This window comes from Giraffa tippelskirchi, chromosome 10 (assembly GCF_054371585.1).
Source record: "Giraffa tippelskirchi isolate mGirTip1 chromosome 10, T2T-mGirTip1v1.2.pri, whole genome shotgun sequence".
NCBI classification, from domain to species: domain Eukaryota; kingdom Metazoa; phylum Chordata; class Mammalia; order Artiodactyla; family Giraffidae; genus Giraffa; species Giraffa tippelskirchi.
Window position 1 is genome coordinate 31,981,974 of NC_137284.1, and position 13,699 is coordinate 31,995,672.

Consider the following 13,699-nt stretch of genomic DNA (forward strand, 5'->3'; position numbering starts at 1 on the left):
TGTTGATGAAAGTGAAAGAGGAGAATGAAAATGTTGGCTTAAAGCTCAACATTCAGAAAACTAAGATCATGGCATCTGGTCCAATCACTTCATGGCAAATAGATGGGGAAACAGTGGTAACAGTGTCAGACTTTATTTTTTTAGGCTCCAAAATCACTGCAGATGGTGAGTGCAGCCATGAAAGTGAAAGGGGTTTGCTCCTTGGGAGAAAAGTTATGACCAACCTAGATAGCATATTAAAAGCAGAGACATTACTTTGCCAACAAAAGTCCATCTAGTCAAAGCTAAGTTTTTTCCAGTAGTCATGTATGCATGTGAGAGTTGGAGTATAAAGAAAGCTGAGAGCAGAAGAATTGATGCTTTTGAACTGTGGTGTTGGAGAAGACTCTTGAGAGTCCCTTGGACTGCAAGGAGATCCAATCAGTCCATCCTAAAGGAAATCTGTCCTGAATATTTATTGGAAGGACTGATGCAGAAGCTGGAACTCCAATACTTTGGCTACCTGATGCAAAGAGCTGACTCATTTGAAAAGACTTTGATACTGGGAAAGATTGAAAGGAAGGAGGAGAAGGGGACGACAGAAGATAAGACAGTTGGAGGCATCACCGTCTCAATGGACATGAGTTTGAGTAAGCTCCAGAACATCACCATCTCAATGGACATGAGTTTGAGTAAGCTCCAGAACATCACCATCTCAATGGACATGAGTTTGAGTAAGCTCCAGAAGTTGGTGATGGACAGAGAAGCCTGGCGTGCTGCAATTCATGGGGTTGCAAAGAGTCAGACACGACTGAGCAACTGAACTGAACTGAACTGAGGGGTAACCATGGATAGAAAGTAGAAGAAACCTGAGACAGAACTCTAAAACTTTCCAACTTTTAGAGAACTGTAGCATTATGATGAGCCAGCACAGAAGAAAGTAAGCGAAAAAGAGAGGAGAAAATGGTGTCTTGAGAAGAAGCAGTGAATGGGATGTTCCATTGAACAGACCTACAAGACCTTCTAGAACTAACACCCAAAAAAGATGTCCTTTTCATTATAGGGGACTGGAATGCAAAAGTAGGAAGTCAATAAACATCTGGCATAACAGGCACATTTGGCCTTGGAGTACAGAATGAAGAAGGGCAAAGGCTAATAGAGTTCTGCCAAGATAATGCACTGGTCATAGCAAACACCCTCTTCGAACAACACAAGAGAAGACTCTACAAGTGGACATCACCAGATGGTCAACACCGAAATCAGATTGATTATATTCTTTGCAGCCAAAGATGGAGAAGCTCTATACAGTCAGAAAAAATAAGACCGGAAGCAGACTGTGGCTCAGATCATGAACTAATTATTGCCAGATTCAGACTTAAATTGAAGAAAGTAGGAAAATCCACTAGTCCATTCATGTATGACCTAGATCAAATCCCTTATGAGTATACAGTAGAAGTGACAAATAGATTTAAGGAACTAGATCCGATAGACAGAGTGCCTGATGAACTATGGACAGAGGTTCGTGACATTGTACAGCAGACAGGGATCAAGACCATCCCCAAGAAAAAGAAATGCAAAAAAGCAAACTGGCTGTCTGAGGAGGCCTTACAGATAGCTGAGAAGAGAAGAGAAGTGAAAAGCAAAGGAGAAAAGGAAAGATATTTCCATCTGAATACAGAGTTCCAAAGAATAGCAAGGAGAGATGAGAAAGCCTTCCTCAGCAATCAATGCAAAAAAATAGAGGAAAACAACAGATTGGGAAAGATTAGAGATCTCTTCAAGAAAATTAGAGGTACCAAAGGAACATTTCATGCAAAGATAGGCTCGATAAAGGACAGAAATGGTATGGACCTAACAGAAGCAGAAGATATTAAGAAGAGGTGGCAAGAATACACAGAAGAACTGTACAAAAAAGATCTTCACGACCCAGATAATCATGATGGTGTGATCACTCACCTAGAGCCAGACATCCTGGAATGTGAAGTCAAGTGGGCCTTAGAAAGCATCACTAGGAACAAAGCTAGTGGAGGTGATGGAATTTCAGTTGAGCTATTTCAAATCCTCAAAGGTGATGCTCTGAAAGTGCAGCACTCGATATGCCAGCAAATCTGGAAAACTCAGCAGTGGCCACAGGACTGGAAGAGGTCAGTCTTCGTTCCAATCCCAAAGAAAGGCAATGCCAAAGAATGCTCAAACTACTGCACAATTGCACTCATCTCACATGCTAGTAAAGTAATGCTCAAAATTCTCCAAGCCAGGCTTCAGCAATACATGAACCGTGAACTTCCAGATGTTCAAGCTGGTATTAGAAAAGGCAGAGGAACCAGAGATCAAATTGCCAACATCTGCTGTATCATCGAAAAAGCAAGGGAGTTCCAGAAAAACATCTATTTCTGCTTTATTGACTATGCCAAAGCCTTTGACTGTGTGGATCACAATAAACTGTGGAAAATTCTGAAAGAGATGGGAATACCAGACCACCTGATCTGCCTCTTGAGAAATCTGTATGCAGGTCAGGAAGCAACAGTTAGAACTGGACATGGAACAACAGACTGGTTCCAAATAGGAAAAGGAGTACGTCAAGGCTGTATGTTGTCACCCTGCTTATTTCACTTATGTGCAGAGTACATCATGAGAAATGCTGGGCTGGAAGAAACACAAGCTGGAATCAAGATTGCCCTGAGAAATATCAATAACCTCAGATATGCAGATGACACCACCCTTATGGCAGAAAGTGAAGAAGAACTAAAGAGCCTCTTGATGAAAGTGAAGGAGGAGAGTGGAAATGTTGGCTTAAAGCTCAACGTTCATAAAACTAAGATCATGGCATCCGGTCCCATCACTTCATGGGAAATGGATGGGGAAACAGTGGAAACAGTGTCAGACTTTATTTTTTTTTTGGGCTCCAAAGTCACTGCTGATGGTTATTGCAGCCATGAAATTAAAAGACGCTTACTCCTTGGAAGGAAGTTTATGGCCAACCTAGATAGCATATTGAAAAGAAGAGACATTACTTTGCCAACAAAAGTCCGTCTAGTCAAGGCTATGGTTTTTTCAGTGGTCATGTATGGATGTGAGAGTTGGACGGTGAAGAAGGCTGAGCACCGCAGAACTGATGCTTTTGAACTGTGGTGTTGGAGAAGACTCTTGAGAGTCCCTTGGACTGCAAGGAGATCCAATCAATCCATCCTAAAGGAGATCAATCCTGGGTTTTCATTGGAAGGACTGATGTTGAAGCTGAAACTCCAATACTTTGGCCACGTCATGTGAAGAGTTGACTCATTGGAAAAGACCCTAATGCTGGGTAGGATTGGGGGCAGGAGGAGAAGGGGACGACAGAGGATGAGATGGTTCGATGGCATCACTGACTCGATTGACATGGGTTTGGGTAGACTCCGGGAGTTGGTGATGGACAGAGAGGCCTGGCGTGCTGCAATTCATGGTGTCACAAAGAGTCGGACACGACTGAGTGACTGAACTGAACTGATTGAACCAAGAGTGATGACCTAGGTTAAATGCTGCTGATAGATCAACTCAAATTAGGTCCAAAGAGGGACCTCTGGGTTTAGAACATGCAGTTACTGGTGACACTGGTAGGATCTATTTTATTGAAAGATATCCATTCAAAAAGATGGATATCTTATTGAAATTGGTCAAGAGACAATGTGAGGAAGGAACTGGTGACCATATCTTAATCATTTTTTTCTTGAAGTTATGATATGTTGTAGAGTTTCCCTGGTGGCTCAGCAGTAAAGAATCCACCTGCCAAAGAAGGAGACATGGGTTCAATATCTGGTTAGGGAAGATTCCCTGGAGAAGGAAATGGCAACCCACTCCAGTATTCTTGCTTGGAAAATCCCATAGACAAAGGAGCCTGACAGGCTACAGTCCATAGTGTCATGAAAGTCTAACATCATTTAGTGACTAAAAAACAACAACATGGTATGTTGTATTCAATATGTAGTATAATGCAAGGAGCATGAGTTTTATGTGACCTATGAAGTCATCTTAGAGACGAGAACTTATTTCTAAGATGCCATATTTCCCTCCATCATTTTCTGAACTCTAATATAATCAGGAACTTAAAAATCATATTTTCTCCCATTTCAATATTCATTTACTAGGCACCCACTATATTTTGAACTACAGCCTTATAAGGAAAGTACTGATAAAACTAAGACACCAAGAGCTGAGGTAATTTGCCTAAGGTTGCATAATGAAGAAGTATCATCATCCTCTAAAGGAGGATGAGCATTTGGGAAAATTCGAGGTTTCTGTTTCTTTGTCCCTTGGGGCTACAGCTTCATCTTCACCAACTTTCCTCTGATAGTGGGTTCAGAAGTAGGATAGCTTTCATTAGAGATCAGGAGATTTTCTGAGCAGATTCCTATAGAGATGAAAACCTTGGCTACAGCTGCAAAGTAAAATATATGGTGCGTGCTCCTGCATTTGCCTGTTCCTGGATTTCCTCTAGGTTGGCAAATAATTTTTTTCTCAGTCTTTCACCTGCACCCTTATTTTAAAAAGCTGGAATGAAAGCTGTTTTTTAAGTAGAAAAAAGTGGTATCTCTTTTAAAAGGAATCTGTGTGTACACATAATGTTTCATGGTAAAATAAATAAAATAGCAACAAAGAGAATATTGAGGGAATGCAAAATATTCAGTCTTCCACATTTGATTTCAACATTTTCTGTCCCAGGAGATATATTTTATTTCACTTTTGATTTACTACTATTACACATTGTACTGCAAATTATTTGCCTTTTCACCAGCTCCATGTTCTTATACGATCTTAAATAATAAAATAGACATTACCTCAGACCTATCCTGGCCCACATGATGGGATAAAACTTGTAGTCAGGCAGCCTGGATTTAAGTTTCAGCTCAACCTTTGCTCTTATATCTCAGTTGCTTTTCTGTGGCCTATTATAATGAGCTACTTACATGAAATCAAATAAGAAGAAAGAAGAGAGTTTGTGGTATTCTGTCTCCTTATTACTCATTCTCATTATCCCAGATCCCATCCTCTTTATTCTGAGACACTGAAATAGCCTCTAAATCATTTTCCTACATCTCCATTTGCCCTCCTTCAATCCATTTTTCCACCCTATGGTGCAAGCAACTTTATAAAACACAAAACCTGATCATGTCACTCTTTCAATTTGAATATTTTAAAGGTTGATATTCATTGAATTTCAAGAACAACATATTTAAATCATTCATATCCTGGCCCTTTCTAATTGTATATCTTTCTCCGCATCTTCTCTTTAGGACTCTGTCTACACTGGCCATGTTGCTTTTTTTGACTTCTCATGATGTCCCATCTGTCTGGAAAGCTGGTGGACCAATCCCTCATTTATGAATTAATTGCTACCTATTTTTTTATGCTTGATCCTTGGAAGGAGAGCTATAACAAACCTACACAGCACATTAAAAAGCAGAGACATCACTCTGCTGGCCAAGTTTGTATAGTCAAAGCTATGGTTTTTCCAGTAGTCGTGTATGGATGTGAAACCTGGACCATGAAGAAGGCTGAGTGCCAAGAAATTGATGCTTTCAAACTGTGGTGTTGGAGAAGACTCTTGAGAGTCCCTTGGACTTCAAGGAGATTCAACCAGTCAAACCTAAAGGAAATCAGCCCTGCATATTCATTGGAACAACTGATGCTGAAGCTGAATCTCCAATACTTTGGTCACCTGATGTGAAGAGCTGATTCACTGGAAAAGACCCTGATGATGGGAAAGATTGAAGGGAAAAAAAGAAGGGGCAGCAGAGGATGAGATGGTTAGATAGCATCATCGACTGAATGGACATGAATTTTAGCAAACTCCGGGTAGGTCCATTCCCCCTCTTATATGTTCTCATAGACCCTGACCTTATTTGTAGCCCCTGTAAAAACTAAGATTACATCTTTGTTATGTGATGATTTACTTTTTGACTATAATCTCTGGTAGAAAGAAATCTTTATAAGTTAAAAATGATCATTTTCTGTCCCTTAGCTCCAAGTCTGGCACTTAGTACTCAATGAGTGTTAGTTTAAAGAATGAAATCAAGACTCTCATTACACACATCTGTGAAATGGGAATTGACTTCTACTTTACTATCTTGCAGGGGTCTTCTGAGGTCTGGATTTGCCATATACCTTTTTAGGGTGCACACTGAGGATGCAGTGACACCTCCTTCTATTCTGCAAATTATCCTTCTTGTCTCTTGATGAAATATTTTCAGGGAGGTCCATTTCAGTAGTCATTTTTGTACTCAGATCACTGCTGGGTGAACCCCAAACTGGGTCAATCAGGAGCCATTCATCAGGAGTTTGGGATTAAGCCTAAGAGATGCCAATTCTTTCTAGACTCATTTTTGAATGTAGGGTATATCTATATCTATATCTATAAACACAACAGTAGAAACAAAAGCCAAAACTAAAATTAGAGAAGTAGAGAAGTGGATGCTTTCCAGAGATTGGAGCCAATAGTGGAGAAAGTTGATACGCAGAAAAATAAGACAATGGCACAGATGTGGAGAGAGAAGTTGAGGTGGAGAGAGAAAGTCCTTGGATTCCTTCTGACTCTCCTCTCTTCTAGTTCTGTTTCCTTTGTACATCTTGGCTACCTGCCTGCCCTTGAGCTGGTTCCGTGAGATAGTTCTGTATCTTTTTTTTATAAATTTATTTATTTTAGTTGGGGGCTAATTACTTTACAATATTGTAATAGTTTTTGCCATACATTGACATGAATCAGCCATGGGTTTACATGTGTTCCCCTTCTGTATCTTTTTAATAAGTTCTCTTCCCTGCAGAAACTAGGTTTTCTGTGTCTATTGTTTATAATGAAAGGATTCTAACTAAAAGTATGTTTTGAAATGCTGATAGAACATAGTAGGCACTCTGTGAATGGAGACTGATATAATTATGCTTACCTCAAATACCACTGCTCAAATGATACTTGTATGGGTTGACATTTTTTGAATATTTCCTACTTGGTTGGTGCACGAGCTTTATAATATCTTAAATCATTGCAAAATTCTTGTAAGGCAGACTGATGGATGCTTTTTATGTTATATTAGAATCTGTCCTACTTGTTCCACTGCCCTTTAACACAGGCAAACATGGCAATAAGAGAGATTTTGTCATTCTTTTTTAACATTGGCGCCTTGGACAGCTCCTCATATACTAATATGCACGAAGTACCTGTTTGGTGAGTGAATAACTGATGACCTTTTTAAAGTCTCTAAATCTCTCTAAGCCATTATTTCCTTAAGTTTAAGTAGGGGTTTAAACATGCCACAGACAATTGCTTTGAAAATGAGATGACAGATGTGAAAGTTACCTGAAAATATTTAAATAAAGTATCAACTGCTGTTAACATTCTTAGTATTTTGGCAGGAAAGATGCCATCAGCCATGTATTACAAATGAGAATCCTGAGGCCAGAGAGGTCAAATGGCACGTCCAAAGTTCACTGGTGTTAAATATTAAGTAGAGCATTAAAAAAAACTATCTACCAAATTTAAATACATCAAGTATGGTTTAAACAAGATAGGTCTGAAGGTAAATTTATTTTAGAGGGAGGGAAGACGTACATCTTTTAGTAAGAAACAAAATGTATTCAACTTGTGATTTTGGGATAAACAGATAAAATAAAAGTGAAAGAGGATCTGACAGAATGAGGTAAGCCAGAAGCAGAGGAGAGACTTGACAAGGCTGAGTTAAACCAGTACCACTTCAAGATAATTCAATTATGAGACTCCAGCTCCCTACAATATTACCCCAAGATAAGCCACCAAGTATCACGTGGTCTCAGTCTGTTCAGCTTGAGAGAAAGTATGGAAATAAACTGAGGTGGATTTTATGCACAGGACAAATGATGCTTTGATGAGAGAGAGTACACTTAAGTTGTTAAGCCTATGAAAATGGAGAGCATTATGGCTCTGAAGACCTATTCAGTGGCCCACAAATGTGTTTTCAGTCAATAAATAAGATTATTTGACACCTGAGGCCTCATCTCTTCTATCTGGTGGTCAGCCATTGGCCGAAAGTTATCTCTTCTTGACTACAAGTATAATATCTCATATTTAACATGACAAATACATATTTCTTGACCACCATTACACCCATCAAGACAAAAATGAACCACTCTGCTCCTCCTGCAGTCCTACTCATGTCAACTACTTATATAACTACAAAAACAAAAGTTTTTGATTTTTCTATTTCTCTCTTGTTGTAGCTGTTCAATCGCTGTCATGTTCAACCCTTTGCAACCCCATGGACTGCAGCACATCAGGCTTCCCTGGCATTCACTATCTCCTGCAGCTTGTTCAAATTCATGTCTATTGAGTTGGTGACACTATCTAACCATCTCATCCTCTGCTGTTCTCTTCTTCTTTTGCCTTCAATCTTTCTCAGCATCAGGGACTTTTCCAGTGAATATGGTCTTTGTATCAGGTGGCCAAATTATTGGAGCTTGAAGTTCAGTATCAATCCTTCTCTCCTACTCACAGTCAATCTATAAGCAAATTCTGTTGGCTTAATCTTTAAAATATGATCAATTCCCAGCAATCCAGTCTTTGGCTTAAGTCACCATCAACTCTTGGCTGTAGGCAATAGACTCATCCTGGTCTTCTGGTATCTTCCCTTGCCTTCTTTAAGTTAAAAGTTTAGAGGACCCTCATTTTTCAATAGTTTTTCATTTCATCTAGAGAAACTGCCAAAATTCTTACAATGGCTAATAAGACATGGCATACTCTATCCAAATGCAATCTATACATGTATATTGGAACAATAGTTTAGGTTTCCATTTATTGACTTAAAAGGGTATCTTCAACATTGTTAATTTTACTTAAAAAATAAGAGATTAAGAAAACAGCATGGGATTGAGCATAAGATAATAAAGTTGATAAAGTTGTTTCACACAGGGTTAGGGGGGAAAGAGTTATAAAAGCACTATACATGTAAACTGAAACCGAACAATTAAGTAAACGGATGGAGGAAAGTTGGAGTGATTGTTAGAGTGGGAGGGTAAGAGTAAGAGATAAACAAGAGGATGAGGCAGCTCTGAGATGTATCTGGTAATGAATTAGAGTTGGTGACATCAATGTAAGATGATTTAGTTTAGTATATATGAGATAGATAGCTATATATATATATAATGGCTTATTACAAACATATATATTTGGTTGGGCACAAAGTTCATTTGGATTTTCTCTAACATTTTACAGAAAAACCTGAATGAACTTTGTGGCTAACCTAATATTTTCTTGTTATTTTAGCAGGGAGGGCCTGGAAGCAATGACACTCTAGTAGCAAAAAACACACCTATTGCTCAGTCATGGTTCATAGCATCATTCAATAAGTGGAATCAGGGTTCATTGGAGAAATGGCTAATTCTAAGAGAAATGGTAATTCTAGGACAACTGCTAGAAATATGCAAAATATGCCTTATAGTGCCAGTAAGTAGGAAGTGCGAAAACACACACACACGTGCATGCATGTGCATGCGCAGCACACACACACACACACACACCCATTGATGGGTGTATGTCAAAAGGACACAGCAGCCAAATGACTGACAGAGTTTCTCAATGACCAAAGCTGGGGCAATCTGAGCAAGAAAAACTAAAACAGCATTACAAAAATAAAGAAGATATACAAAATAAATATTCATAATTCCTTACAAAAAAACTGACTTGAAAATACAAAAATACCATACGAAAATCTTGAAAAAAGCTGGCTTGAAATTCAATAGTAAAAAATAAATAAATAAAAACTCATATTTTGGCATCTGGTTCTATCACTTCATGGCAAATAGAAGAGGAAATAATGGAGACATTGACAGGTTTTGTTTTCTTGGTCTCCAAAATCACTGTGGATGATGACTGCAGCCACAAATTTAAAGACACTTACTCCTTGGAAGGAAACTATGACAAACCTAGACAGTGTATTAAAAAGCAGAGATATCACTTTGCTGACAATGGTCCATATAGTCAAAGCTATGGTTTTTCCAATAGTTATACATGGATGTGAGAGTTGGACCATACAGAAGGCTGAGCACCAATGAATTTATGATTTCAAACTGTGGTGTTGGAGAAGACTCTTGAGAGTCCCTTGGACTGCAAGGAGATCAAATCAGTTAATCCTAAGGGAAATCAACCCTGAATATTCATTGGAAGGACTGATGCTGAAGCTGAAGCTCCAACACTTTGGTCACCTGATGCAAAGAACTGACTCAATGGGAAAAAGCTCTGATGCTGGGAAAGACTGAAGACCAAAGGAGAAGGGGACAGCAGAGGATGAGATGGTTAGATAGCATCACAAACTCTAGGGACATAAATCTGAGCAAACTCTGGGAAACAGTGGAGGACAAAGGAGGCTGATATGCTGCAAGATCATGGGGTCACAAAGAATCGGACATGACTGAGTGGGTGAACAACAACAACACAACAATCCTGCATGATAAATGATAATTGAGGAAGAAGACACAAATTTCCCATGTAGAAGAATCCCAGATAACTTATGTAGATACACTACCCTCAAGAGGTGGAGCATTACTCCACATTCCTTAATTGTGTGGGCTATGCTATAATTTCCATCCAAAGAGTACAATACACAAAGAGGGAGGGAGAAATAGTAACTTTATACTGGTGGTTTAGTGGCTTAGTTGTGTCCTACTCTTTGTGACCCCATGGACTGTAACTTGCCTGGCTCCTCTGTCCATGGAATTTCCCAGGCATACCGGAATGTGTTGCCATTTCCTTCTCCACGGGATCTTTCCAACCCAGGGATCAAACCCAGGTCTCTTGCATTGCAGACAAATTCATGTTTTCCTAATACATGGCTTCCTAGGTACTTTATAGCTGTGTGTTGTGTTAGTGGCTCAGTTGCGTCCGACTCCTTGAGACCTCACGGACTGTAAGCCACCAGGCTCCTTTGTCCATGAGATTTTCCAGGCAACAATAATGGAGCTGGTTGCCATTTTCTTCTCTAACTTTATAGTAGAGAAATTCAATAAATACTATTTGAACGAGGTTATCACATTTAACATCAATAATAATGTCATGTTGATATTATGGATTCTGGATGTGCTGTGAGATTACGAAAATGCATTTAACTTCTGTGGTCTTCCCTCTCAAAACCCGTAACTCCAGTCTAAGCATGATAAAACGTGAGACAGATGGCAATTAAGGGGCATTATACAAAATATCTTAGAAGAACTCCTCAAAGCTATCGATGTTTCCCAAGTCTAAGAAACTATCATAGACAATTTGAGATTTAAAAAATATGATGAGTAAACACAATGTATACTGGACAGCAAAGAATTGGACACAACTGAGTGACTGAACTGAACTGAACTGGTACTGTATAGCATCCTGGAATAGAAAAAGACAAGACGTTAACTATGAAAAAACAAACAACAAACAACAACCAAGCAGAAAACCCATACTAAGTCAAACTGAATAAAAGAAGGACTTAAGTTAATAGTAATCTATCAATATTGGTGCATTAACTGTGACAAATATACCATATTAGCATTAAGATTTTAATATAAGGAGAGACTAGGGATGGTGTGCTCACTCTTCTAGAGCCAGACATCGTGGAATGTAAAGTCAGGTGGGCCTTAGAAATCATCACTTCGAACAAAGCTAGTGGAGGTGATGGAATTCCAGTTAAGCTATTTCAAATCCTCAAAGATGATGCTGTGAAAGTGCTGCACTCAATATGCCAGCAAACCTAGAAAACTCAGCAGTGGCCACAGGACTGGAAAAGGTCAGTTTTCATTCCAATCCCAAAAAAAGGCAATGCCAAAGAATGCTCAAACTATCGCACAATTGCACTCATCTCACACGCTAGTAAAGTAATGCTCAAAATTCTCCAAGCCAGGCTTCAGCAATACATGAACCATGAAGTTCCAGATGTTCAAGCTGGTGTTAGAAAAGGTAGAGGAGCCAGAGTTAAAATTTCTAACATCCACTGGATCATCGAAAAAGCAAGAGAGTTCCAGAAAAACATCTATTTCTGCTTTATTGACTATGCCAAAGCCTTTGACTGTGTGGATCACAACAAACTCTGGAAAATTCTGAAAGAGATGGGAATACCATATCACCTGATCTGCCTCTTGAGAAACCTGTATGCAGGTCAGGAAGCAACAGTTAGAACTGGACATGGAACAACAGACTGGTTCTAAATAGGAAAAGGAGTACGTCAAGGCTGTATATTGTCACCCTGCTTATTTAACTTCTATGCAGAGTACATCATGAGAAATGCTGGGCTGGAAGATGCACAAGCTGGAGTCAAGATTGCCAGGACAAATATCAATAACCTCAGATATGCAGATGACACCACCCTTATGGCAGAAAGTGAAGAAGAACTAAAGAGCCTCTTGATGAAAGTGAGAGAGGAGAGTGAAAAAGTTGGCTTAAAGCTCAACATTCAGAAAACTAATATCATGGCGTCTGGTCCCATCACTCCATGGGAAATGGATGGGGAAACAGTGGAAACAGTGTCAGACTTTATTTTTTTGGGCTCCAAAATCACTACAGATGGTGACTGCAGCCATAAAATTAAAAGACGCTTACTCCTTAGAAGGAAAGTTATGACCAACCTAGACAGCATATTAAAAAGCAGAGACATCACTTTGCCAACAAAGGTCTGTCTAATCAAAGCTATGGTTTTTCCAGTAGTCATATATGGATGTGAGAGTTGGACTGTGAAGAAAGCTGAGAGCCAAAGAATTGATGCTTTTGAACTGTGGTGTTGGAGAAGACTCTTGAGAGTCCCTTGGACTGCAAGAAGATCCAACCAGTCCATCCTAAAGGAGATCAGTCCTGGGTGTTCATTGGAAGGACTCATGTTGAAGCTGAAACTCCAATACTTTGGCCACCTCATGCGAAGAGTTGACTCATTGGGAAAGACACTGTTGCTGGGAAGGATTGGCGGCAGGAGAAGGGGACGACAGAAGATGAAATGTTTGGATGGCATCACCAACTCGATGGACATGAGTCTATGTAAATTCCAGGAGTTGGTGATAGACAGGGAGGCCTGGCGTGCTGTAATTCATGGGGTCTCAAAGAGTCGGACACGACTAAGCGACTGAATGAACTGAACTGAAGGGGTGGGGTCTATAGGAACTCTTTATCCTAACTTGGCAGGGTTTTTTTGTAAATTAAAATTAAAATAACAAGGTTTATTTTTAAAATATAGAAATGTGGCTCTATTTACATAAAATTATATGTTATTGTTTATATACCCATAGATGTCTTAAAGGATATTCTTGAAAACATTAGCAATTATGATTTAAGAAATTATTTTACTTATTTTTATTCTGCTTATTTTTAAAATGTTATTAAAACATGTATTACATTAAAAAAGCTATTCTGCCACATGACCCAGCAATCCCACTGCTGGGCATACACACTGAGGAAACCAGAATTGAAAGAGACACGTGTACCCCAGTGTTCATCGCAGCACTGTTTACAATAGCCAGGACATAGAAGCAACCTAGATGTCCATCAGCAGATGAATGGATAAGGAAGCTGAGGTACATATACACAATGGAATATTACTCAGCCATTAAAAAGAATACATTTGAATGAGTTCTATTGAGATGGATGAAACTGGAGCCCATTATACAGAGTGAAGTAAGCCAGAAAGAAAAACACCAATACAGTATACTAATGCATATATATGGAATTTGAAAGATGGTAACGATAACCCTATATGCGAGACAG

The 13,699-nt window shown here is 39.2% G+C and overlaps 1 long non-coding RNA gene across 4 annotated transcripts in view; it reads right to left on the reverse strand.

Moving 5' to 3' along the window:
• Positions 1-13,699, reverse strand: part of LOC145524755 (uncharacterized) — a 402,061-nt gene that overhangs the window by 128,597 nt on the left and 259,765 nt on the right. The window contains exon 6 of one of the 4 annotated variants that reach the window (XR_014067806.1): positions 3,568-3,741. The exons of the other annotated variants lie outside the window; for them this stretch is intronic. This is a non-coding gene — a long non-coding RNA (uncharacterized LOC145524755). Of the gene's footprint in view, positions 1-3,567; positions 3,742-13,699 lie in introns of those variants that run through there. 4 annotated transcript variants of the gene reach the window in all.